The sequence below is a fragment of the Phyllobates terribilis genome, unplaced genomic scaffold (genome assembly GCF_046119375.1).
Source record: "Phyllobates terribilis strain yellow unplaced genomic scaffold, ASM4611937v1 Scaffold_11__3_contigs__length_659146591, whole genome shotgun sequence".
Classification (NCBI taxonomy): Eukaryota; Metazoa; Chordata; class Amphibia; order Anura; family Dendrobatidae; genus Phyllobates; species Phyllobates terribilis.
The window spans coordinates 623,193,668-623,215,125 of NW_027362771.1; positions in this window are offsets into that span (position 1 = coordinate 623,193,668).

A 21,458-nucleotide genomic window follows, 5' to 3' on the forward strand; every position below is an offset into this window, starting at 1 on the left:
GGGCATCGCTACACGCGATCTTCTCTTGCCCCGCTTCAAGTGGACTGGGCGAGAGGCCTGAATCTATGAATGGAAAAGTGAACAGCTCTTCAGAGTGTCCAAGTGTGGGATCAGTTGTCTCTGGGTACTCGGCATGGTGGGAGGAAAGAGGATCGGGTGAGGAATATGCGGTCCAGACTCACGGCTACTGAGACTTGACAGGGTGGTGGTGATGGTGATGGCTAAGTGTCTGAAAGCATTATCCGCTATCCAACCAACAACCTTTTGACACTGCTCTGGGTTCAATAGTGGTGTGCTGCAGTCCCCCAGAAATTGCGACAGGAATGTCAGGCGAGAAGATGTGGGTGTTTGTTGTGGCACAATTTCAGCTTGCCCAAGGCCTTGTCCTCGGCCTCTGCATGCACCATTACCATCACGTCCAGTTCCCCGTCCCTTGCCACGTGCCTTGCCCATTTTAAATGGAGGACAGTATCTTCCACGCTCACTACAAATGACTGGAGGGAACTTATATGTGATCCGTGTGATAGAGAAAACAGAGTTTTAAATACCTGGCCTGTAGGTAAGTAGTTTGAATAGCAAACTGCGGTGAATTGCTTCAATGACACACTAAAGGAAACTTTTAATGGAGGCCAGAAATGGCAATATTTTCTGATAACGTATATGTGATCCGTGTGATGGAGAAAATGGAGTTTTAAATACCTGGCCTGTAGGTAAGTAGTTTGAACAGCAATCTGCTGTGAATTGCTTCACTGACACACTAAAAGGAAATTTTTAATGGAGGCCAGAAATAGTAGTATTTTCTGACAACATATATGTGATCCATTTGATGGAGAAAACACAGTTTTAAATAGCAGGATTTCTAGAGCTCTAATATGGAAAGGACCTGGCTGAATTCTGCAGTGCCAACAAGCAAATGGCGCAGAAAAAATGGTGTTCTCTGGATTGCTTTTTAAGCAAATAATGAAGATTAAGATCCAAATAAAAGTATTCCTGGACCCTGAGACCTGGGCCTTTGTATAGAAATATCTAACAGCAGCAGAAGGCAGAACTGGAATGGAGCCTCTTGTGCTATATGCACTGCAGTCTGCTATATACACCGCCTGCCTATATACCCTGCCTGCCTGATATCTCTGCAGATGGATTAGTCCTCAGAAGGACTGTTTGTTAAGATGGATATGTGTAATGTATGGTTTTTCTCCCTACACAACCTAATACAAGATCAAATCTCTCCCTGACACGGCTGCACTGTCTGATCCGGAGTGACTGTGACAAGCATGGCGGCGCCAGTTCTGATATAGATCTGATGAAGCTGTGCGGCCAGCCAATCACTGTAATGCCACAACCAACATGGCTACGGCATTACAATGCATAGCAGGCAATCCCTGCATGTTCATTGGCTCTCTAAAGAGCGCCAAACATGCAGGGAGGGAACCCGAGTTCCTGCCCGAGCAACCCAGAAATACTCTCGAGTAGTGAGATACTCAGGCAAGCACCGAGCAGTAGCGAGCATGCTCGCTCATCACTAGTCCCCACGCATTGGAACTCTACACTGCAGATGTTGGGAAGGAATTGTGAGCAGAAGAGGGCAGTTGTTGAGTACCAGCATCAACACGGTAATCGGTATTCAGTTCAGACTCCACACATAAGACCTCAGGAGTGGACATGGATTTCAGACATATGTACCATCCTCCAAAACTTTTAGGACTCCACCAAGATGGTGAGCGGCGATGACACCATAATTAGCATCACCATCCCGCTTCTCTGTCTTCTGAAACACTCTCTGTTCACAATCAAAGAGGATGCATTGCAGGCGGAGCACAATGAGATGGAGCAAGGAACCAAACAGGGTGATTACACACAACCAAGCCTCATCTCATCCCAACGTGGATTGGGTGACAATGAGGAAGAGTAGGAGGAGGAGGAAGGACATGAGCTAGTTTCATGCACTATAGACGGTACTACCTGCACAGCTGTCATACCGTCTGTTCAGCATGGATGGAAGGAGGACAGAGTTGAGGAGGAGAGCATGGTCAGTCATCCTCTTGGTGAGGACACGGAAGTCTTGCCTGTTATTAGTCTGGCACGCATGGCTGAGTTTCCCATGACCATCGCGTTCTCAAAATTTTGGGTTACAGTCATTACTGGTTGGTGACACTTCTAGATCCACGCTACAAGGAGAACTTTATATCTCTTATTCCTGAGGCGGACAGGTCTACAAAAATGGGGCTGTACCAGAAGGCCCTGGTTGCGGAACTATTAAAAAAATTCCCATCTGAAAATGCTGGCGGCAGAGGGCACACTTCGTTGCACAACCAAGGAGAACAGGAGAGAGAGACAGAACTCCAATCCTGCAGAGGCAGGGGAACACTGTCAAAGTTCTGGGAGAGTTTTCTCAGACCCTCCCATCGCACAGGCCCTGAGGTGCGGGGTACTCTCACAAGGAGTGCAAAGTTTTGGAAGATGCTGAGGGAGCACCTTGCCGACCGTACCAACGTCCTCCGTGATTCCGCTGTGTCTTATAATTATTGGGTATCCAAGCTGGATACGTGGAATGAACTGGCTCTCTATGCCTTGGAGGTCCTGGCCTGCCCTGCCACCAGCGTTTTATCAGAGCGGGGTTTTAGTGCCGCTGGTGGAATTATAACTGATAAGCGCATCCGCCTGTCAACTGAAAATGCTGACAGGCTGACTCTTATAAAAATGAACAAGGGCTGGATTGCGCCAGACTTCTCAACATCACCGAATGATAGCAGCGTAACATAAACTCAAATCCAGTGTCTTTTCTTGGGAGGTGTATTCCCATGCACCTTTTCACACCCAGACATGGGTATACGCTTCCTGATTTTGGCTATTTGCTCTTGTCCTCCTCCATCTCCTCATCCTCCACCACCATATCACCAGGGTGACCATGGTCCGTGATGCAACACCCACAGAATTTTTTAAAGGGTGTTTATCATGCCCGTAAAAAAAAAATTTTATACAGTATGTTCATGTATACCCCCCAGGGGTAAATGTTTGTCAGCCCGTACACTTAGTGCATGGGCATTACAAGTATAGGAGGCCCGCTCCTTTCTAATGGGAACATTTTTTCATGAGGATCTCCTGCACGTCTCTTCCAAGGGGCATTGAAGTTCCTCCAAATTTTTGGCAGCCCTTGCATTCACTGTATAGGTCAACACTATGGGAGACTCTCTCCTTTCTTATGGGAATTTGTCATTACTATGGTCCTGCTCTATGTGTCTTTAAATTCTTAGTGGGGTTTTTCCCAAATTTTAGCAGCCCTTTTAGTCACAGAATGGGCTTTTCCACTATAGGAGACCCGCTCCTTTATATTGGGAACATTTTTTTCCTGAGACCCTCCTCTATGTCTCTTCAAAGGGGTATTTGGTTGCGTCCCAATTTTTGGCAGCCCCTGCAGTCACTGGATACTCAATAATAGTATAGGAGACCCACTTGTTAATAATGGGAACAACAAAGCATAGCCGGCTGATGGCTCTCTAACAATAGCGAGGGCAGACTGCTGGCCTTTTAAGAATAGTAAGGTCCACCTGATGGCCCTATAAAAATAGGGTTTGCAACTTTCAGAGTCCCTCTATCATAAATGAAACAGGTTGTGTCTGACTATGTGTCACACACCACATTGCCAGATAAGGTTGTCAAATGTTAAAATAACATTTCCCGGTGAATGCATTTGTCTTAAAAAATAACGTAAAAAAACCAAATCAATAGGATCTTTCTTTAGTATAAAAAACAGCGTCACCAATTTAACCTCAATGTAATCACATTGTTCATCTCCTGCACCTCCTCCTCCTTCTCCGAAATGACCACATCAGTCACAATCTGACAGCACTGCAGCACTGCCTCGCCAAGCGGCAACAGGCTGTGCTGAAGATAAAATGCTTAATGCTTAATTGACAAACTGCCCAGCGCTGCAGAGTTGTTGAAAGCTGTAACACAGCAGCCTGATCTGTGGCTCTCACCACTGAAAATACAGCAAGGAATGGTCGTGTGTGACAATGGGGGGAACCTGGTGACGGAGAAATGACATCCAGAGTCGATACGGTTTCCCTCTATGCCAGTCCTTTCACCGAGCTAAATACAACTCTCATCAAAAAAAGCTGTGGACTGGCTCTGTACCGTCCCTGGCCACATTCACCTGTCCACGTGTTAGTGGTTAGGCGGTCCTTCCCAGTAAGTGCACTGGGGAGGGCATGGGTAATGCTGTGGGACCCGTGCTTGTGGAAGGCGGAGACGATACAGGGAGAAATAGCCACGGCTCGGGACCGAGTATGGACACCCGGCCGCCGCCGGCATGAGGTTGTGAAAAGCTTCCGCCTCCACGAGCCTAGAAGGCCATATTTCAAGTGCAAGCAGCTGCCCAGAAATCTGGCAGTTTAGTGTTGCGGCCTGTGAGTGGGTGGGTGGCTGGCTGCATACTTGCGCTTGCATTCCAAGTAACAGAAAACTAAGAAGATGGTTGCCTCTATCATCATCATGGCCTCACCTCGGCACTATGAACTCTCCTGAAGGAGAAGCCAGGGCCCACCGGAGGAGTCTCCGGTTTTCTGGTGGGCCCGTCCAACCCTGCCGATAAGCAGCCCTGGCTAAGAAAAGTGTGGAGGAAGGTTCCCGGACACTCTATGGCTGCTTTTTTAATGTGGATCGGACATGCTTATGCATGTTATTTCTTAAACCGCATTGCAGATCAGGCCATTGTCCAACTCTGTATTCATGAAATTAAATGGGCAAAGAAAGATGTTTGTGTGTTAAAGCACCACCGACAAGTGTGAGTTGATGTTGGACAGGCTGCCATTGCTTCTGCAACAAGCTGCATTAGAGGACTTCCTGGGAGAAATGACAACCAGGATAGGTACGGTTTCCCTCTACGCCAGTCCTTTCACCAAGCTAAATAAAACTCTCAGCAAAAAAAGCTGTGGACTGGCTCCATACCGTCCCTGGCCACATTCACTTGTCCACGTGTTTGTGGTTAGGCAGTCCTTCCCATTATGTGCACTGGGGAGGGCACGGGTAATGTTGTGGGACCCGTGCTTGTGGAAGGCGGAGACGATACCGGGAGAAAAAGTGGCGGCTGCGGACCAAGTATGGACACCCGTCCGCCGCCGGCATGAGGTTATGAAAAGCTTCTGCCTCCATGAGCCTAAAAGGCCACATTTCAAGTGAAAGCAGCTTTAGCGGACTTCCTGGGAGTAATGACAACTGGGTAGATATGGTTTCCCAAGTCCTTTCACCAAGCTAAAGATCATGGCTGTGGTGAAATACAACTCAGCAAAAAAAGCTGTGGACTGGCTCCGTACCGTCCCTGGCCACATTCACCTGTCCACTTGTTTGTGGTTAGGCGGTCCTTCCCAGTAAGTGCACTGGGGAGGGCACGGGTAATGTTGTGGGACCCGTGCTTGTGGAAGGTGAAGACGACACCGGGAGAAACAGTGGCGGCTGGGGACGGAGTATGGACACCCGGCCACCACCGGCATGAGGTTATGAAAAGCTTCCACCTCCACGAGCCTAAAAGGCCACATTTCAAGTGCAAGCAGCTGTCAAAAATTTGGCAGTATAGTATTGCAGCCTGTGGGTGGGTGGGTGGCTGGCTGCATACTTGTGCTTGCATTCCAAGGAGTGGGTTAGGGACAACTGAATGCTGCACTGGGACAAGGACGTGGACGGTGATTGTTGCAAGTCTGCAACGACAGGTGCATGGCAGGAGGCATCTTCACATGCGTCAAGGATCACTTATGATGGGCACACTTTTAGGCAGTGACCTGGTAGTCAGAAATGCTTCCAGAGGTCTTCCCCATGCTGTTTCCATGTCTTTTCAGCACTGTATGCATGTGTCTGATGATGTGTCACACACCACATGGCCAGATAAGGTTGGAAAATGTTAAAATGACATTTCCCAGTGAATGCATTTGTCACGGTTGAAAGCAATGCAAAAGTGAAAAAACGCATCAAAAACGCTATGTGTGAACATAGCCCAAGTTGTGGAGGAGTATTTTTGGTTTTGGTTATTTATTTTGCCTTATATACAAGTCATTACCCTGGAAAGGATGTTCCTTAATATATTTCCCAGGAAAATCCATTTTGGTTTTGTTTTTGTATGTTTTACTGTGAGTCCGTAAAAATGGCGTAACACTCTGACAACGTTGTTGACAGCAGTGACCTGGGAGTCAGAAATGCTTCTAGGGGTCTTCCCCATGCTGTTCCCATGTCATTTGAGCACTGTTCCCATCGATTTGGGCAATTTTTAGGCCCTCTGCAGACCGCCGGGGGGAGCCACCTGAAAAATGCTCGAGTTTCACATAGACTTACATTGGGCTTGTTGCTCGGGTCGAGCACCCGAGTATTCCAATTTGCTCGACCCGGGCAACGAGTACCCGAGCATTTTAGTGCTCACTCATCACTAGAGATACACCAAATAAATCAGTTAAACTTTAAACTTTGTATGAGTTCGCCATTGCTGGACTGTGCTTCTTCTACTAAAAGAGAACATGCTTTATTAACTTTTATGGAAGTCTTATAATCAATAAGGTCTATAAATTTTCTCAGAACTAATCAATAAAAAGTATGATTGGCTCCAAATTAGATCTAAAACCTTTAAAGAGATGGTCCAATACCTAAAATTTTCGTTAGAAATATCGATTTTTCCATTCCAAGCACCTTGTCATTTACTTTATTATAAAATACCCTACACTCCTCTCTATTCAGCTAATCCTTAAATCTGTTTTTTTACTTTACTTTCTGTAACATTTTGTTTGAGGGGAGTTTTAAACAAAACATCAGGAGGCTGGAGCTGCACTCACTTCCCTGCTGCGTCTATCACCCCTCCTGGAACAGGATGTCATCATGGGAGGTAACTACGGTCACACACCACATATTCTTTTATTGCCACCCTCTGAAGATGTCCGGAATCCATGGCACTGATGGAAGTTGTGGCAGAAGTGACCAAGGCACCAACACTCTGCTTCTGTCAACTCTGCCGAGGCTTTTTACTGTGAAACAAGACATCAGGGGGCGGTGATAGAAGCAGGGTGAGTGATACCAGCGATGCCTCCTGATGACAATTCTTTTGAGGGCAGAGATAGAAGCTGTGGAGCAGCGCTGTTGTTATTCACCTTGCTTAGCCATCCCCTGATGATGTTTTGTTTCATAATAAGGCCAGCAGTAAAAGAAGCAGAGGGCCAGTGCCTCGGTCACTTATCCTACAGTTTCTATCAGCCCTAAGCATTCAGGACATCTTAAGAGGACAGATATGAAAGAAACTGTGGTAAGTGACCACAGCACGACCCCCTGATGAAGTCCTGCTCTAGGTGGGACAATAGATGCTGCAGAGAAGTGAGTGCAGCCCCAGCTTCTTGATGACGCCTCACTTGAGAAACAGCTCAAACAAGACATCATAGGAAGTGAAGTAAACAAATAGACATTTAGGGATTAGCTGGATAAGAAGTGTATATTTTACAATAAAGCAAATTATAAAAGTGCTTAGGGTGTAAAAATAGATATACAATGATGGAAATAATTATTTGATCCCTTGCTGTTTTTGTAGGTTTGGATACTGAAAAAGGACATGAACAGTATAATTTTATGGGTAGGTTAATTTTAACATTGAGAGATAGAATATCCAAATAAAAAAAAATACAAGAAAATCACATTGCATAAATTAGATAAATTAATTTGCATATTGCAGTGAGAAATAAGTATTTGATTCCTCTGGCAAACAACACTTAATACTTGGTGGTAAAACCCTTGTTGGCAAGCACAGCAGTCAGATGTTTTTGTAGTTGATGATGAGGGTTGCGCACATGTCAGGAGGAGTTTTGGTCCACTCCTCTTTGCAGATCATCTCTAAATCATTCAGATTTTGAGGCTGTCACTTGGCAACTCGGAGCTTCAACTCCCTCCATAAGTTTTCTATGGGATTAAGGTGTGGAGACTGGCTAGGCCACTCCATGACCTTACTGTGCTTCCTTTTGAGCCACTCCTTTGTTGCCTTGGCTGTATGTTTTGGGTCATTGTCTTACTGGAAGACCCAGCCATGACCCATTTTTAATGTCCTGGCGGAGGGAAGGAGGTTGTCACTCAAGATTTTACGGTATATGGCTCCATCCATTCTCCCATTGATTTGGTGAAGTAGTCCTGTGCCCTTAGCAGAAAAACACCCCCAAAACATAATATTTCCACCTCCATGCTAGACAGTGGGGACGGTGTTCTTTGGGTCACAGGCAGCATCTCTCTTCCTCCAAACACAGCGAGTTGAGTTAATGCCAAAGAGCTCAATATTTGTCTCATCTGACCACAGCACCTTCTCAAAATAACTCACAGAATCATCCAGGTGTTCACTGGCAAACTTCAGATGGGCCTGCACATGTGCCTTCTTGAGCAGGGGGACCTTGCGGGCACTGCAGGATTCAAAACCTTTAAGGCGTAATATGTTACCAATGGTTTTCTTGGTGACTGTGGTCCCAGCTGCCTTGAGATCATTAACAAGTTCCTCCCGTGTAGTTTTAGGCTGATCTCTCACCTTCCTCATGATCAAGGATACCCCACGAGGTGAGATTTTGCATGGTGTCCCAGATCGATGTCGATTGACAGTCATTTTGGATTTCTTCCATTTTCTTACTATTGCACCAACAGTTGTCTCCTTCTCACCCAGCGTCTAACTTATGGTTTTGTAGCCCGTTCCAGCTTTGTGCAGGTCTATGATCTTGTCCCTGACATCCTTAGAAAGCTCTTTGGTCTTGCCCATGTTGTAGAGGTTAGAGTCTGACTGATTAATTGAGTCTGTGGACAGGAGTCTTTTATACAGGTGACTATGTAAGACAGCTGTCTTTAATGCAGGTAACAAGTTGATTAGGAGCGTCTAACTGGTCTGCAGGAGCCAGAACTCATAATGGTTTGTAGGGGATCAAATACTTATTTCTCAATGCAAAATGCAAATAAATTTATCTAATTTATAGAATGTGATTTTCTTGATTTTTTTTGGACATTCTATTTCTCAATGTTAAAATTAACCTACCCTTAAAATTATAGACTGTTCATGTCTTTGTCAGTGGGCAAATTTACAAAAACAACAAGGGATCAAATACTTATTTCCTTCACTGTATACAGCATATATAAAAGAACATTTTAGGTATTGGCCTATCCCTTTAAGTCTAATTATTGTGGGAGAAACTGAGTCTGCTGGAGAATCTTTCGGCCACTCTGACTCATCATGACACATTTTAACCCTCCGGTACAATGGTCCCCAACCTTTCCTACTGTGAGGCCACGCTCAGTTCAGAGATGGTTGCGAGCCACATCCAGCACCCCCTCCCCACACAGTAGTGACACCCAGTACCTGAAATAAAGAAAGTCAAAGCTTACCCACCAAAATTCTGACCTTGTGCCCCTTCCCTTATTGGCAGGACACTTACATAAAGAAGTGCCCACTTTACCCCCATTCAGTATTCTTACACCAAGCATACTTACTATTGGCTCCAGCGTCAAGTACCTTTCTAAGGGCACAGTCAGACAGCCATATAAATCGGCCAGAGATCGGAACGCAGTGCACGGACTGGCTGGGGCTCTCCCGACCCGAGCTGGATAGAAATATATGAAGCCGTCACACTCAGGTCAGGAGAGCCGCCGGCCAGCCCCGGCACTACTTTCCTATTTTGGTCCAACTTATACAGCCATCTGACTGCACCCTAACTGGTTATATCATTCTATCTCCAGCTTACCATATTTATCCTCCTCACCCAGTATATGAGCCTCCAGATCTGCTTTTCTGTGTGGAGCTACTCAGAAGAGTCACCATCTGGAGACCTGCTCTTCATAGCTGTGTGTTAGACCCGGTGCTAATGCATCAAGATGGTAGACAGTTGTGTGACACACACATGGCTCAAGATCCACAGGTTGGGGAACCCTGCTCTAGTATCTTTGTATTTTCTGCCTTTTACTCCTCAAAAAGTAACCTCCCAAAGATCAACCAGGTATTCCAGCACCATAGAAAAGAAGTTTTTTTTTAAAAAAAAGTTTTCGATTTTAAATGTATTTTCTTCTGTGATGACATACTCCATACTTATTTTAATGATTATCTACTAAATAACTTTTGTTACTTTTACGTCAAAATAGCCATATGAGGGCTTGTTCATTTTAGGGACGAGTTGCATTTTTTAATAATGCGCCATTTGGATTGGAATGAGAAAAATAAACAGTAATTCCACCATTGTTATTTTTGGATTATATGGTATATTTGCACCTTTCACTTCAGTATAAATGACATGTAAACTTTACTCTGCAAGTCAGAACAACTGATACCACAATTATACTTTTTTTTTTGTGTTTTACTACTTTTCCAAAATAAAAATACTACTAAAAAAATTAGTTAGCATCTCCAAATTCTGAGCTACAGGTATGTGAGGGATTATTTTCTTCATAATATGTTGTAGTATTTTATGGTCCAAAAATGTACAGCTTTTTTTTTTTTTTTTTTAACACTTTATTCCATTTTTTGGGGAGTGAAGGTATACTTGAAAAGTATAATATTACAGGTTATGTATACTAGATTCCTTGATAGGTCGTTGATCCAGGGAACTAGTCTGATTGCCGTATGGAGTCGGGAAGGAATTTTTTACCCCAATGTGGAGCTTAGTGTTTGCCACATGTTTTTTTTTTTTTGCCTTCTTCTGGATCAACATGTTAGGCTATGGGTTGAACTAGATGGACTTAGTCTTCCTTCAACCTTATAACTATGTTACTATATAACTATGTTACTAAGTTGAGCAATTATGTTATTTTTTATATGCCATTTAGCATGTGGGGTAAAAATCATGATAATTTAATAGTTCATACTTTTATGGACCTATTCTGTTTAGTTATTTGTTGTTAAGAAATTTTATGCGATGTGGTAAGTGCGCACGACATCTTCTAAACTTGGGCAGGCCCGCTGAGTTTTCAAACAAAAGACGTTTCAGGAAATTGGAATTATTTTTTTTCTTGAAGCGTCTTTTGTGTTGTATTTTTTCAGTAATTTCTTGAGTGCTTATCATATGGATTTAACTGCCGGTTATTTTTTGGAGGGTTTTCCCTTTTAACTGCCAGTTATTTTTTGGAGGGTTTTCCCTTTTAACTGCAGGTTATTTTTTGGAGGGTTTTCCCTTTTAACTGCTGGGTTATTTTTTGGAGGGTTTTCCCTTTTAACTGCTGGGTTATTTTTTGGAGGGTTTTCCATTTTAACTGCTGGGTTATTTTTTGGAGGGTTTTCCCTTTTAACTGCTGGGTTATTTTTTGGAGGGTTTTCCCTTTTAACTGCTGGGTTATTTTTTGGAGGGTTTTCCATTTTAACTGCCAGTTATTTTTTGGAGGGTTTTCCCTTTTAAATGCAGGTTATTTTTTGGAGGGTTTTCCCTTTTAACTGCTGGGTTATTTTTTGCAGGGTTTTCCCTTTTAACTGCAGGTTATTTTTTGGAGGGTTTTCCCTTTTAACTACTGGGTTGTTTTTTGGAGGGTTTTCCCTTTTAACTGCTGGGTTAATTTTTGGAGGGTTTTCCATTTTAACTGCTGGGTTATTTTTTGGAGGGTTTTCCCTTTTAACTGCAGGTTATTTTTTGGAGGGTTTTCCCTTTTAACTGCCAGTTATTTTTTGGAGGGTTTTCCCTTTTAACTGCAGGTTATTTTTTGGAGGGTTTTCCCTTTTAACTGCAGGTTATTTTTTGGAGGGTTTTCCCTTTTAACTGCCAGTTATTTTTTGGAGGGTTTTCCCTTTTAACTGCAGGTTATTTTTTGGAGGGTTTTCCCTTTTAACTGCAGGTTATTTTTTGGAGGGTTTTCCCTTTTAACTGCTGGGTTATTTTTTGGAGGGTTTTCCCTTTTAACTGCTGGGTTATTTTTTGGAGGGTTTTCCATTTTAACTGCTGGTTATTTTTTTCATGGTTTTTGTGATGCACTTATTATTGTAGTTTTTTTCCCTCCAAAGAATAATGAAGAAATCGTTAGTGTTTTTTTTTTTAAAACTATGGCAAAATGCTCCAAAAATCGTCCGGTCGTCTTTTGAGCTTTTCTTTTAACTTGTACCGTAGAGTACCGAAACACTTCTGAGCAGAAAACGCCAAAAGAATAGAAACTCTAAACAGTTAAAAGAAGTTCAAAGGCCTGAATATGTAAACAGAAAATCGTTTTTACATAGAATTGCTTATATTCATTCTTTTGAGAGTTTCCTGATTGGTTTTTCAGGCAATTTCCATGGTGGAATCTGTCTGAAGAAGACATCATGTGCACAGGCTCATAAATTGGAAAGGGGTCTTTCAATTGGAAATCCAGTAAACTAGCCTAGGATATCCAGTTGTGATTCAGAAAATTATAAATCAGTAATTCTGTTTAATAGCAGTAACTCTAAGTGTTGGCTCCTGATTAACTATAATGACTTTTGGTTATTCAAAGTAGTCTACAATAACCAAAGGTTTAAACTTCTGTTTTGAACGTCCCACGCACATTTCACTGAAGCTCTGAGTATCAGATTGGGGATATCAGGCAATACCTGAGGATATCTGTATAGACCAAGCATGTGAGCCATCAAAATAGAATAGGGTGATAGTGAATGTCCAATAATGGCAGCCACTGATGGTCCTTCATGGCAGGAATTGGGGATCCCTCTTTCCTTCCCCATCAGCAGCATTTGAGTCCCACTCAATTCATGATGAAAACCGGCACAGGAGTCATAGACTTGGAATCCCAAGGAAGTATTTGGCAAGAGATCAGAACTTCTATTAAGTTCATCCACAGCAAAACGTAAGACTTGGAACTGCTGTAACACTTCGAAACTAAACCTAAAATAAACAAAAGGGAACATGATTCATGGCGTAAGATGCCTCATAAGATTCTATAATAGTGAAGAAAACGCATGGGAAAAAAAAATTAACGGACATCGTTCAGAATCATTGAGAAGATCCATCACTGATGTGGTCAAAGCCTGGATGTTATCAACTAATAATAAACGTGTCCTACTATTATAAGACTTTAGTAACACAATATGATAGCTAATGTATAAAAATAGGAAAGTCCCTACAAATAAAGTTACCCAATTTCCAAGGAAAGAGGGGATGGATGATTCAGGAACTTCTTTGGTTGATGGGTTAGAAAGGACTTATCTAGCATATTTATTATAGACATGTGAGAAGAAAGCATTGAGCTAGGACCATCACAAGTCACAGGAACCAAAAATATATCCAAAAGTTGGCGCTAGACACAAATTATAGATTAAAATCACATCAATTTTTATTGTTCAAATAGTGAATAACGTGTAAAAATAATTATTGTACAGGAGTAAAATGACTGGTGTTCGGAAACCAGGCTACCTAGACTCAAAAAACAAGGTGTAAGGTTAATGACCAGTAATAATGGTAAGGTATGTAATCGGTGATTGTGGAGTCCATGTCATCTGACGCAGCCTTCATCACCTCTAATTTTTGGTCACCTCACCCTTACATTGCCTGAAGATGTTTTACGTCCTTGTCCTGTTGCAACACATGTGATGGTCCCACTAAGTGCAAATCAGATGGGATTGTGGTCACTGCAGAATGCCGTGGTAACCATGATGGGTAAAGTGCCTTAAATTTGTAATAACCAACAGTATCACCAGAAAAGCAACCACAGATCATCATACCTCCCCTCCATGCTTCACGATAAGCACCACACATGTAGAAATGGAGAAAACAGCCACGCACCTTTTCTGTGTCTCTGTTGGTATCAAAAATGGTGACTTATCAGAGTACAGATTTTCATTTATCTAGAGTCCAGTCTTTGTGTTGCTTGGCCCAAACAAGTCTCTTTTTTGTGGTTCTCAGTAGCAGCTCTTTTGCAGAAATTCAACCATAAAAGTGGCCTGCTTCTCGCAGTCTCCTCTGTACAGTTGAAGTTGAGATGTGTCTGCTACTTTAAGTCTGTGCATCATTTATGTGGACTGTCATGTTAAGTGCTGTCAATTTTTGGTTTCTGAGGCTGGTAACTTTGATGAACTTATCCTCTGCAGCAGAGGTAATTCTTGTTCTTCCTCTACTGATGTTGCCATCCTGAGGGCCAGTGTTATCATAGCAATTCGTAGTTTTAGGACTCATTTTTGGATACCTTCAAAGTTCTAGCAAAATTTTCCAGACTAACTGACCTTAAAGGGAATCTTTTAGAAGGTTTTTGCTACCTCATCTGAGAGCAGCGTGATGTAGGCAAAGAGAAGCTAAATCTAACGATGTATCACTTAGATTAATGGGTGCAGTCGTTCTGACACAATCAGAGCTTTTAGATTTAGAATGAAGCAGAGCTGAGAAAGCTAACCCCACCTACACCTGGCTCTCTGTGTACAAAGTCCATAGAAAGTGAGGTCCTTAGTTGTCAGACTAATCCGGCAATGTTAATCTCTTAGTGATAAATCCTTCACAGTTAGTAAACCACAGCACGCACTTTGACAAGTGACACATCCCTGAACTCTGCGTTTCAGCCTCTATCTCCTGCTGTTTTCAGATTACATAGCTAAAACCTGCTGATAGATTCCCTTTAATATCTTAAATTAATGATGTACTGTCATTTCTCTTTACTTAGCTGAGTGGGCCTTGCCATATTCTGGAACCGTTGTGTAATAGGGCTCAGCACTATATTAAACTGCACCAACGTTGGCTCTGAAAAACACGTAGTTGCAAACACTTTCTGAAGGCCTGTGAATCCACAAACAGACTCGTGATGATACACACTTGGACATTGTAGACCATTCTAGGTGATACCTGATGAAGCTGCTTGAGAAACTGCAAAGGGAGTATAAAGCTCTCACATAGTAATATATTTGTAACCTGGAGGAATTTAGGGTTCAATACGTATTTTGGTTCAAACTTGTTTCTTTACTCCTTGTTTCCATGTGTGTTATTTTGTGGTATTGCTGTCTTCAGTCTGAATCTACAATATGCACATTCCAATAAGAACAAGGAAAAAATATTACAGGAACAGACGTGTCCAAACGTTTGACTGGTATTGTACATCTGACATGCGTTTCATGTATGAGCTTCATCTGGGGGGTATCTGTCCCGTTGGGGGTATTGTAATTCCCTGATCTCAGATTACTATCTAGTATTATATGTGTTTTTTGTACTGGCGTCCCTCAAAACGTGCTTCTGGCATTGGTGGCTGCTTGAACTCAGTTTCCTATTGTGTATTATATGTGTTTTTTGTGTCCCATATATCTAGGTATATACATTTTCTGATTGCTAACATGCTGCACTTGTTCATTCTTGTATATACAGTACAGACCAAAAGATTGGACACACCTTCTCATTTAAAGATTTTTCTGTATTTTCATGACTATGAAAATTGTACATTCACACTGAAGGCATCAAAACTATGAATTAACACATGTGGAATTATATACTTAACAAAAAAGTGTGAAACAACTGAAAATATGTCTTATATTCTAGGTTCTTCAAAGTAGCCACCTTTTGCTTTGAAACTGCTTTGCACACTCTTGGCATTCTCTTGATGAGCTTCAAGAGGTAGTCACCAGAAATGGTCTTCCAACAATCTTGAAGGAGTTCCCAGAGATGCTTAGCACTTGTTGGCCCTTTTGCCTTCACTCTGTGGTCCAGCTCACCCCAAACCATCTCGATTGGGTTCAGGTCTGGTGACTTTGGAGGCCAGGTCATCTGGCGTAGCACCCCATCACTCTCCTTCTTGGTCAAATAGCCCTTACACAGCCTGGAGGTGTGTTTGGGGTCATTGTCCTGTTGAAAAATAAATGATGGCCCAACTAAACGCAAACCGGATGGAATAGCATGCCGCTGCAAGATGCTGTGGTAGCCATGCTGGTTCAGTATGCCTCCAATTTTGAATAAATGCCCAACAGTGTCACCAGCAAAGCCCCCCCACACCATCACACCTCCTCCTCCATGCTTCACGGTAGGAACCAGGCATGTAGAGTCCATCCGTTCACCTTTTCTGCGTCGCACAAAGACATGGTGGTTGGAACCAAAGATCTCAAATTTGGACTCATCAGACCAAAGCACAGATTTCCACTGGTCTAAAATCCATTCCTTGTGTTCTTTAGCCCAAACAAGTCTCTTCTGCTTGTTGCCTGTCCTTAGCAGTGGTTTCCTAGCAGCTATTTTACCATGAAGGCCTGCTGCACAAAGTCTCCTCTTAACAGTTGTTGTAGAGATGTGTCTGCTGCTAGAACTCTGTGTGGCATTGACCTGGTCTCTAATCTGAGCTGCTGTTAACCTGCGATTTCTGAGGCTGGTGACTCCGATAAACTTATCCTCAGAAGCAGAGGTCACTCTTGGTCTTCCTTTCCTGGGGCGGTCCTCATTTGAGCCAGTTTCTTTGTAGCGCTTGATGGTTTTTGCAACTGCACTTGGGGACACTTTCAAAGTTTTCCCAATTTTTCGGACTGACTGACCTTCATTTCTTAAAGTAATGATGGCCACTCGTTTTTCTTTACTTTGAATTTGTATTATGGCAAGAAAAAAGCAGCTAACAGTCTGTTCAGTAGGACTATCAGCTGTGTATCAACCTGACTTCTGCACAACTCAACTGATGGTCCCAACCCCATTTTTAAGGCAAGAAATCCCACTTATTAAACCTGACAGGGCACACCTGTGAAGTGAAAACCATTTCCGGTGACTACCTCTTGAAGCTCATCAAGAGAATGCCAAGAGTGTGCAAAGCAGCATTCAAAGCAAAAGTTGGCTACTTTGAAGAACCTAGAATATAAGACATATTTTCAGTTGTTTCACATTTTTTTGTTAAGTATATAATTCCACATGTGTTAATTCATAGTTTTGATGCCTTCAGTGTGAATGTACTATTTTCAAAGTCATGAAAATACTGAAAAATCTTTAAATGAGAAGGTGTGTCCAAACTTTTGGTTTGTACTGTACCTTAACCATTATTCCTTATTACTAGCCTTATACCTTGGTTTTTGAGTCCAGGTAGCCTCTTGGCTTCCTTACGTCTGTTGTTTTCCCCTTCTACGTCAAATTTTGTTGACTCTATATGGATTATAATTAATGGGAGTTTATTAAGTAAAAAAAAAACAGTACTAATAAAAATCCCATTTACTCCTACAACAGAAACATCCACATTAGCTTGGAGATCCTGGGATGTCATAAGGAAAAGCAAAAAAATTATTTTAGTCTTTAAAAAGAAGTATCTCAGGAACTCGGACTCCCACCAATACTATCATATCTAGATCAGGTATAGTCTTCTCTACGGGCTTAAATGGGCAGAAATGTATACCGTGTGAAAACCATGAAATTGTGAAGATCTGCCAAAATTGAAAAGATTACTTACATGGAGCAGGCTCCTTCTGCAGGACTAGTTGTGAAGTTAAATCTTACAGATTCTCTGTTGAAATGGATAGGAAGGATGACCCCAATAAGAACATTTCCAGACTCCTGGGAACCGGTGAAGCTCAAGCTGCTAGGCCTACAGCCATTCTGATATGTATGAGAGGCTGGAGTTATGTAGAAAAGGATAATATTCCATAGCGTCCAGTAGACATGAAGTATCAGTCTAGGATAAGGTAAAAACACAATTTTACATTGTACTTTTCGAACTTCCAATTATATGATTTTGTTCTGTTTTGTGCATTACATACTGACAATAAAATGTAGCAGTTGTTCTGCCGTCCATTGGAAAACCAGAGATAACACATTGAGATACCCCTATTATTTATTTATTATTATAGCACCATTTATTCCATGGAGCTTTACATGTGAAAAGGGTATACATAATAAAAACAAGTACAGTAATCTTGAACAAAACAAGTCAGCGACTGGTATAGGAGGAGAGAGGACCCTGCCTGCGAGGGCTCACAATCTACAAGAGATGGGTGGGGATACAATAGGTGAGGGTAGAGCTAGTCGTGCAGCGGTATGGTGGAGCGAGGGTTACTGCAGGTTGTAGGCTTGTCGGAAGAGGTGGGTCTTCAGGTTCCTTTTGAAAGTTTCCACAGTAAGTGAGAGTCTGATGTGTTGGGGTAGAGAGTTCCAGAGTAGGGGGGATGCATGGGAGAAATCTTGTATGCGATTGTGGAAAGAGCAAATAAGAGGGGAGTACAGAAGGAGATCTTGTGAGGATCAGAGGTTGCGTGTTTAACATCACTGGCGGTGTGCTGGCATGGCTTACCACATCCCATCATGCAAGACCGCCATCTTACCTATCAGTCCAGGCTGCACACTTTGCTCCAGTACCTGCTGTGTCTCTTGTCTGATTGCTTAGGGCGGCGGCGTGGTTACTGCCTGATTCTTATAGTTACTGTGTGCGCACTCCTAATGCCTCCCCAGCCTATTGCTGTGAGTCACTGGATACTTAAACCCCCTCCACCCAGTAGGAGGTGCCGGAGCAACACTTTCTTTCAGTGTGTTCCTTGCAACTGAGTTGCCAGGTCCTGTTTTTTTTCTGTTTCCGCCACCCTGGTGGCTGTATACCCAGGCCTGTTACCTGTATCTGTGACTTCTAGTCTGTTCCACCACCCTGGGGGCTGTATACCCAGTCCCGTTATCTGTATCTGTGACTTCTAGTCTGTTTCCGCCACCCTGGGGGCTGAGTTCCCAGGCTCGTTCCTGTATCTTGTTCCTGGTTCAGTTCCTGTCTGAACAGTGTCCTAGCCCATTACCTGTTTGTCTCTATGTCCGAACCTTCCCTTTTCCTGCAGTGTCTGAACCTGCACCTAACTCCAACTCAGTGTCTCTGTACTTCTGTTTTGTGTCCACTCGCTACTTCATAGTAAGTACCTTGTGTGTATCTGGTTCTGCTTGTCCCCTTTCCCTGCCTCCATATCTACCTCCTGTGTTCTAACTATCTTCCTGTATTTTCCAGTCTGTTCCATGTGAACAGAGCCCTGTCCTGTCTGCCTGCACCTTCTGCTCTGTTCTGCTCTGCTTGTCCACTGCACCTGCGGTTTCGCTCTGCTCTGCTTGTCCACCGCATCTGCGGTTTCGCTCTGCTCTGCTTGTTCACCACACCTGCGGTTTTGCTCTGCTCTGCTTGTTTACCGTACATGTGCTTTTGCTCTGCTCTGCTTGTCCACCGCATCTGCGGTTTTGCTCTGCTCGTTCACCGCACCTGCGGTTTGGCTCTGCTCTGCTTGTTCACCACACCTGCGGTTTCGCTCTGCTCTGCTTGTCCACCGCATCTGCGGTTTTGCTCTGCTCTGCTTGTTCACCGCACCTGCGGTTTCGCTCTGCTCTGCTTGTTCACCGCACCTGCAGCTTTGCTCTGCTCTGCTTGTCCACCGCATCTGCGGTTTCGCTCCGCTCTGCTTGTCCACCGCACCTGCGGTTTCGCTCTGCTTGTTCACCGCATCTGCGGTTTCGCTCTGCTCTGCTTGTTTACTGCATCTGCGGTTTCGCTCTGCTCTGCTTGTCCACCGCACCTGCGGTTTCACTCTGCTCTGCCCCGCTTGTCCTCCGCGCCTGCGGTTCTGCTCTGCTAGTCAACTGCACCTGCGGCTCTGTTCCTGTATCCCAGTTTGTACTGGTCCCTATCCAGCCTGCGTTCATACCTGCCAGTATCTGCCAGTCTGCATACCAGCCGTGCCTGTCAGCACCCGCCTGTCTGTATACCAGCCATGCCTGCCAGTACCCGCCTGTCTGCATACCAGCCGTGCCTGCCAGTACCCGCCTGTCTGTATACAAGCCGTTTCTGTCAGCACCCACCTGTCTGCATACCAGCTGTGCCTGCCAGTACTCACCTGTCTGCATACCAGCCATGCCTGCCAGTACCCACCTGTCTGCATACCAGCTGTGCCTGCCCGTTCCAGCATTCCCCGGTGTGGGTCAACAGCTGTGACCGAGGTCTGACCTGGAGTAGCACCTGGTCCCTCTGCTCGGCTCCTCCCTGGTTCACGGAGTTGACTGAGCCGCCGTGCGACCTTGGTCTGACCGTGTTGATACTTATTCACGCCCCTTCAGGCACTCCTCGGTTCATGGTCCAGTGGGATCACTAACCACACTCACGCCAGTTAGTCCGGGCGTGAGCGTAACAGCGTGCAGGTATCTACCAGGAGACTAGGTCACAGATATGTGGAGAAAGACAAATAAAGTCCTGGCAAACTTCTTTTTTCTGTTCATTTCTCTTTGAAGGTACTGAGGCTTCTGGGGACTAAACATGCCATCATCATATCCAGGTTAAGCCATCAGTATGTGTTTGGAGTGTGGAAGGAAACATGAGTACCTAAGGTAAACCCATGAAAACACGGAGAGAACATACAAACTCCTTGCAGATGTTGTCTTTGGTGGGATCTGAACCCAGAACTTCAGTGCTTGGCTATATGAATATATATTTCTCTTTTTTGTCACAAGATTTACCTGACAATCACTGCGTTGTTCTAAATTCGATGTTGGGCTAAGCTTCAGATTATTACAGGGATTGTGATCCCACATGAGGCCTTGTTCCCAGGTAATCCCCACGTCGCTATCCCAAGAGTAGTCTCTATTAGCAATGGGTGACATGGAGGTGGACTGAAGCCACCAACTTATGATAGAGCATCTATACATCTATACAGGCTAGCAGTATCTTCATTGCTCAATCTAGTTGAAAAAAATTACATCTGAAAAACTCCGATAAGTCACAAAATAAAAAAGAACACACCCAATAGAATGTGCCCATGTATAGCAAAGTGAAAATGACTTGCTGTGTCTTTTAACCACTTCAGGGTTCCAAAAAGTGAAATCAATTAAAAGAAGTGACCTCAGCATTCTTCAGGTCGCTTCCACTTCAAACCCTCTCACTATTAATGTATAAAACATCACAGAAAAGGAAACAGCCTTATAAACACCAAGTATAATTACAAATGCACTAGCAGGATGCAGCGGACCCTCGTGAAAAAGACAGGGGCAGCACAGGTGCAAAATACTGATGCAAACAGCAACTCACTACCTACCAATTCATGGAGGGGATGGCTGTGTAGTATTAAAAATGCACACAGATGGGACTTGCATAGGTACGTGATATGGGGTTTCTATCCTTGTAGGGTGCATTTATATAGTGCTGGGCAGCCCGCCTGATCTAATAGTATGGGCGTCATCAATAGGTTGTAAGCCAGATTGTAATGATTCCACCCTTCAGGGCTGAGCTGTCTGTGAAGTGATTAACAGCTCAGTGGTCCAGTCCGGTGCAGGGGCATGCTGAGCTGTCAGTGTTTTTATTGACAGCTCGGCCGTCCAATCTGAGACCGGAAGGTGCTGAGCCCTTGTGAGTTGCTCCTGGTTCCCTTGATTATTTAGCTATTTAACTGAGCTGGCAGTCCTAGATAGCTGTCAGCCATAGCTTCAGCCAAGTGTGGTTGGTTTAGTTGAATTTTGCTTATTGATGTATCTCTGCCTGACCTTGGACATCGTTCTGACCCTCCATCTGCTTAACCCCTTTGCTTTGCTCCGATATCCTCCTGGTATTTTGACCTTGGACCATTATTTGACTTAGACTTTGTC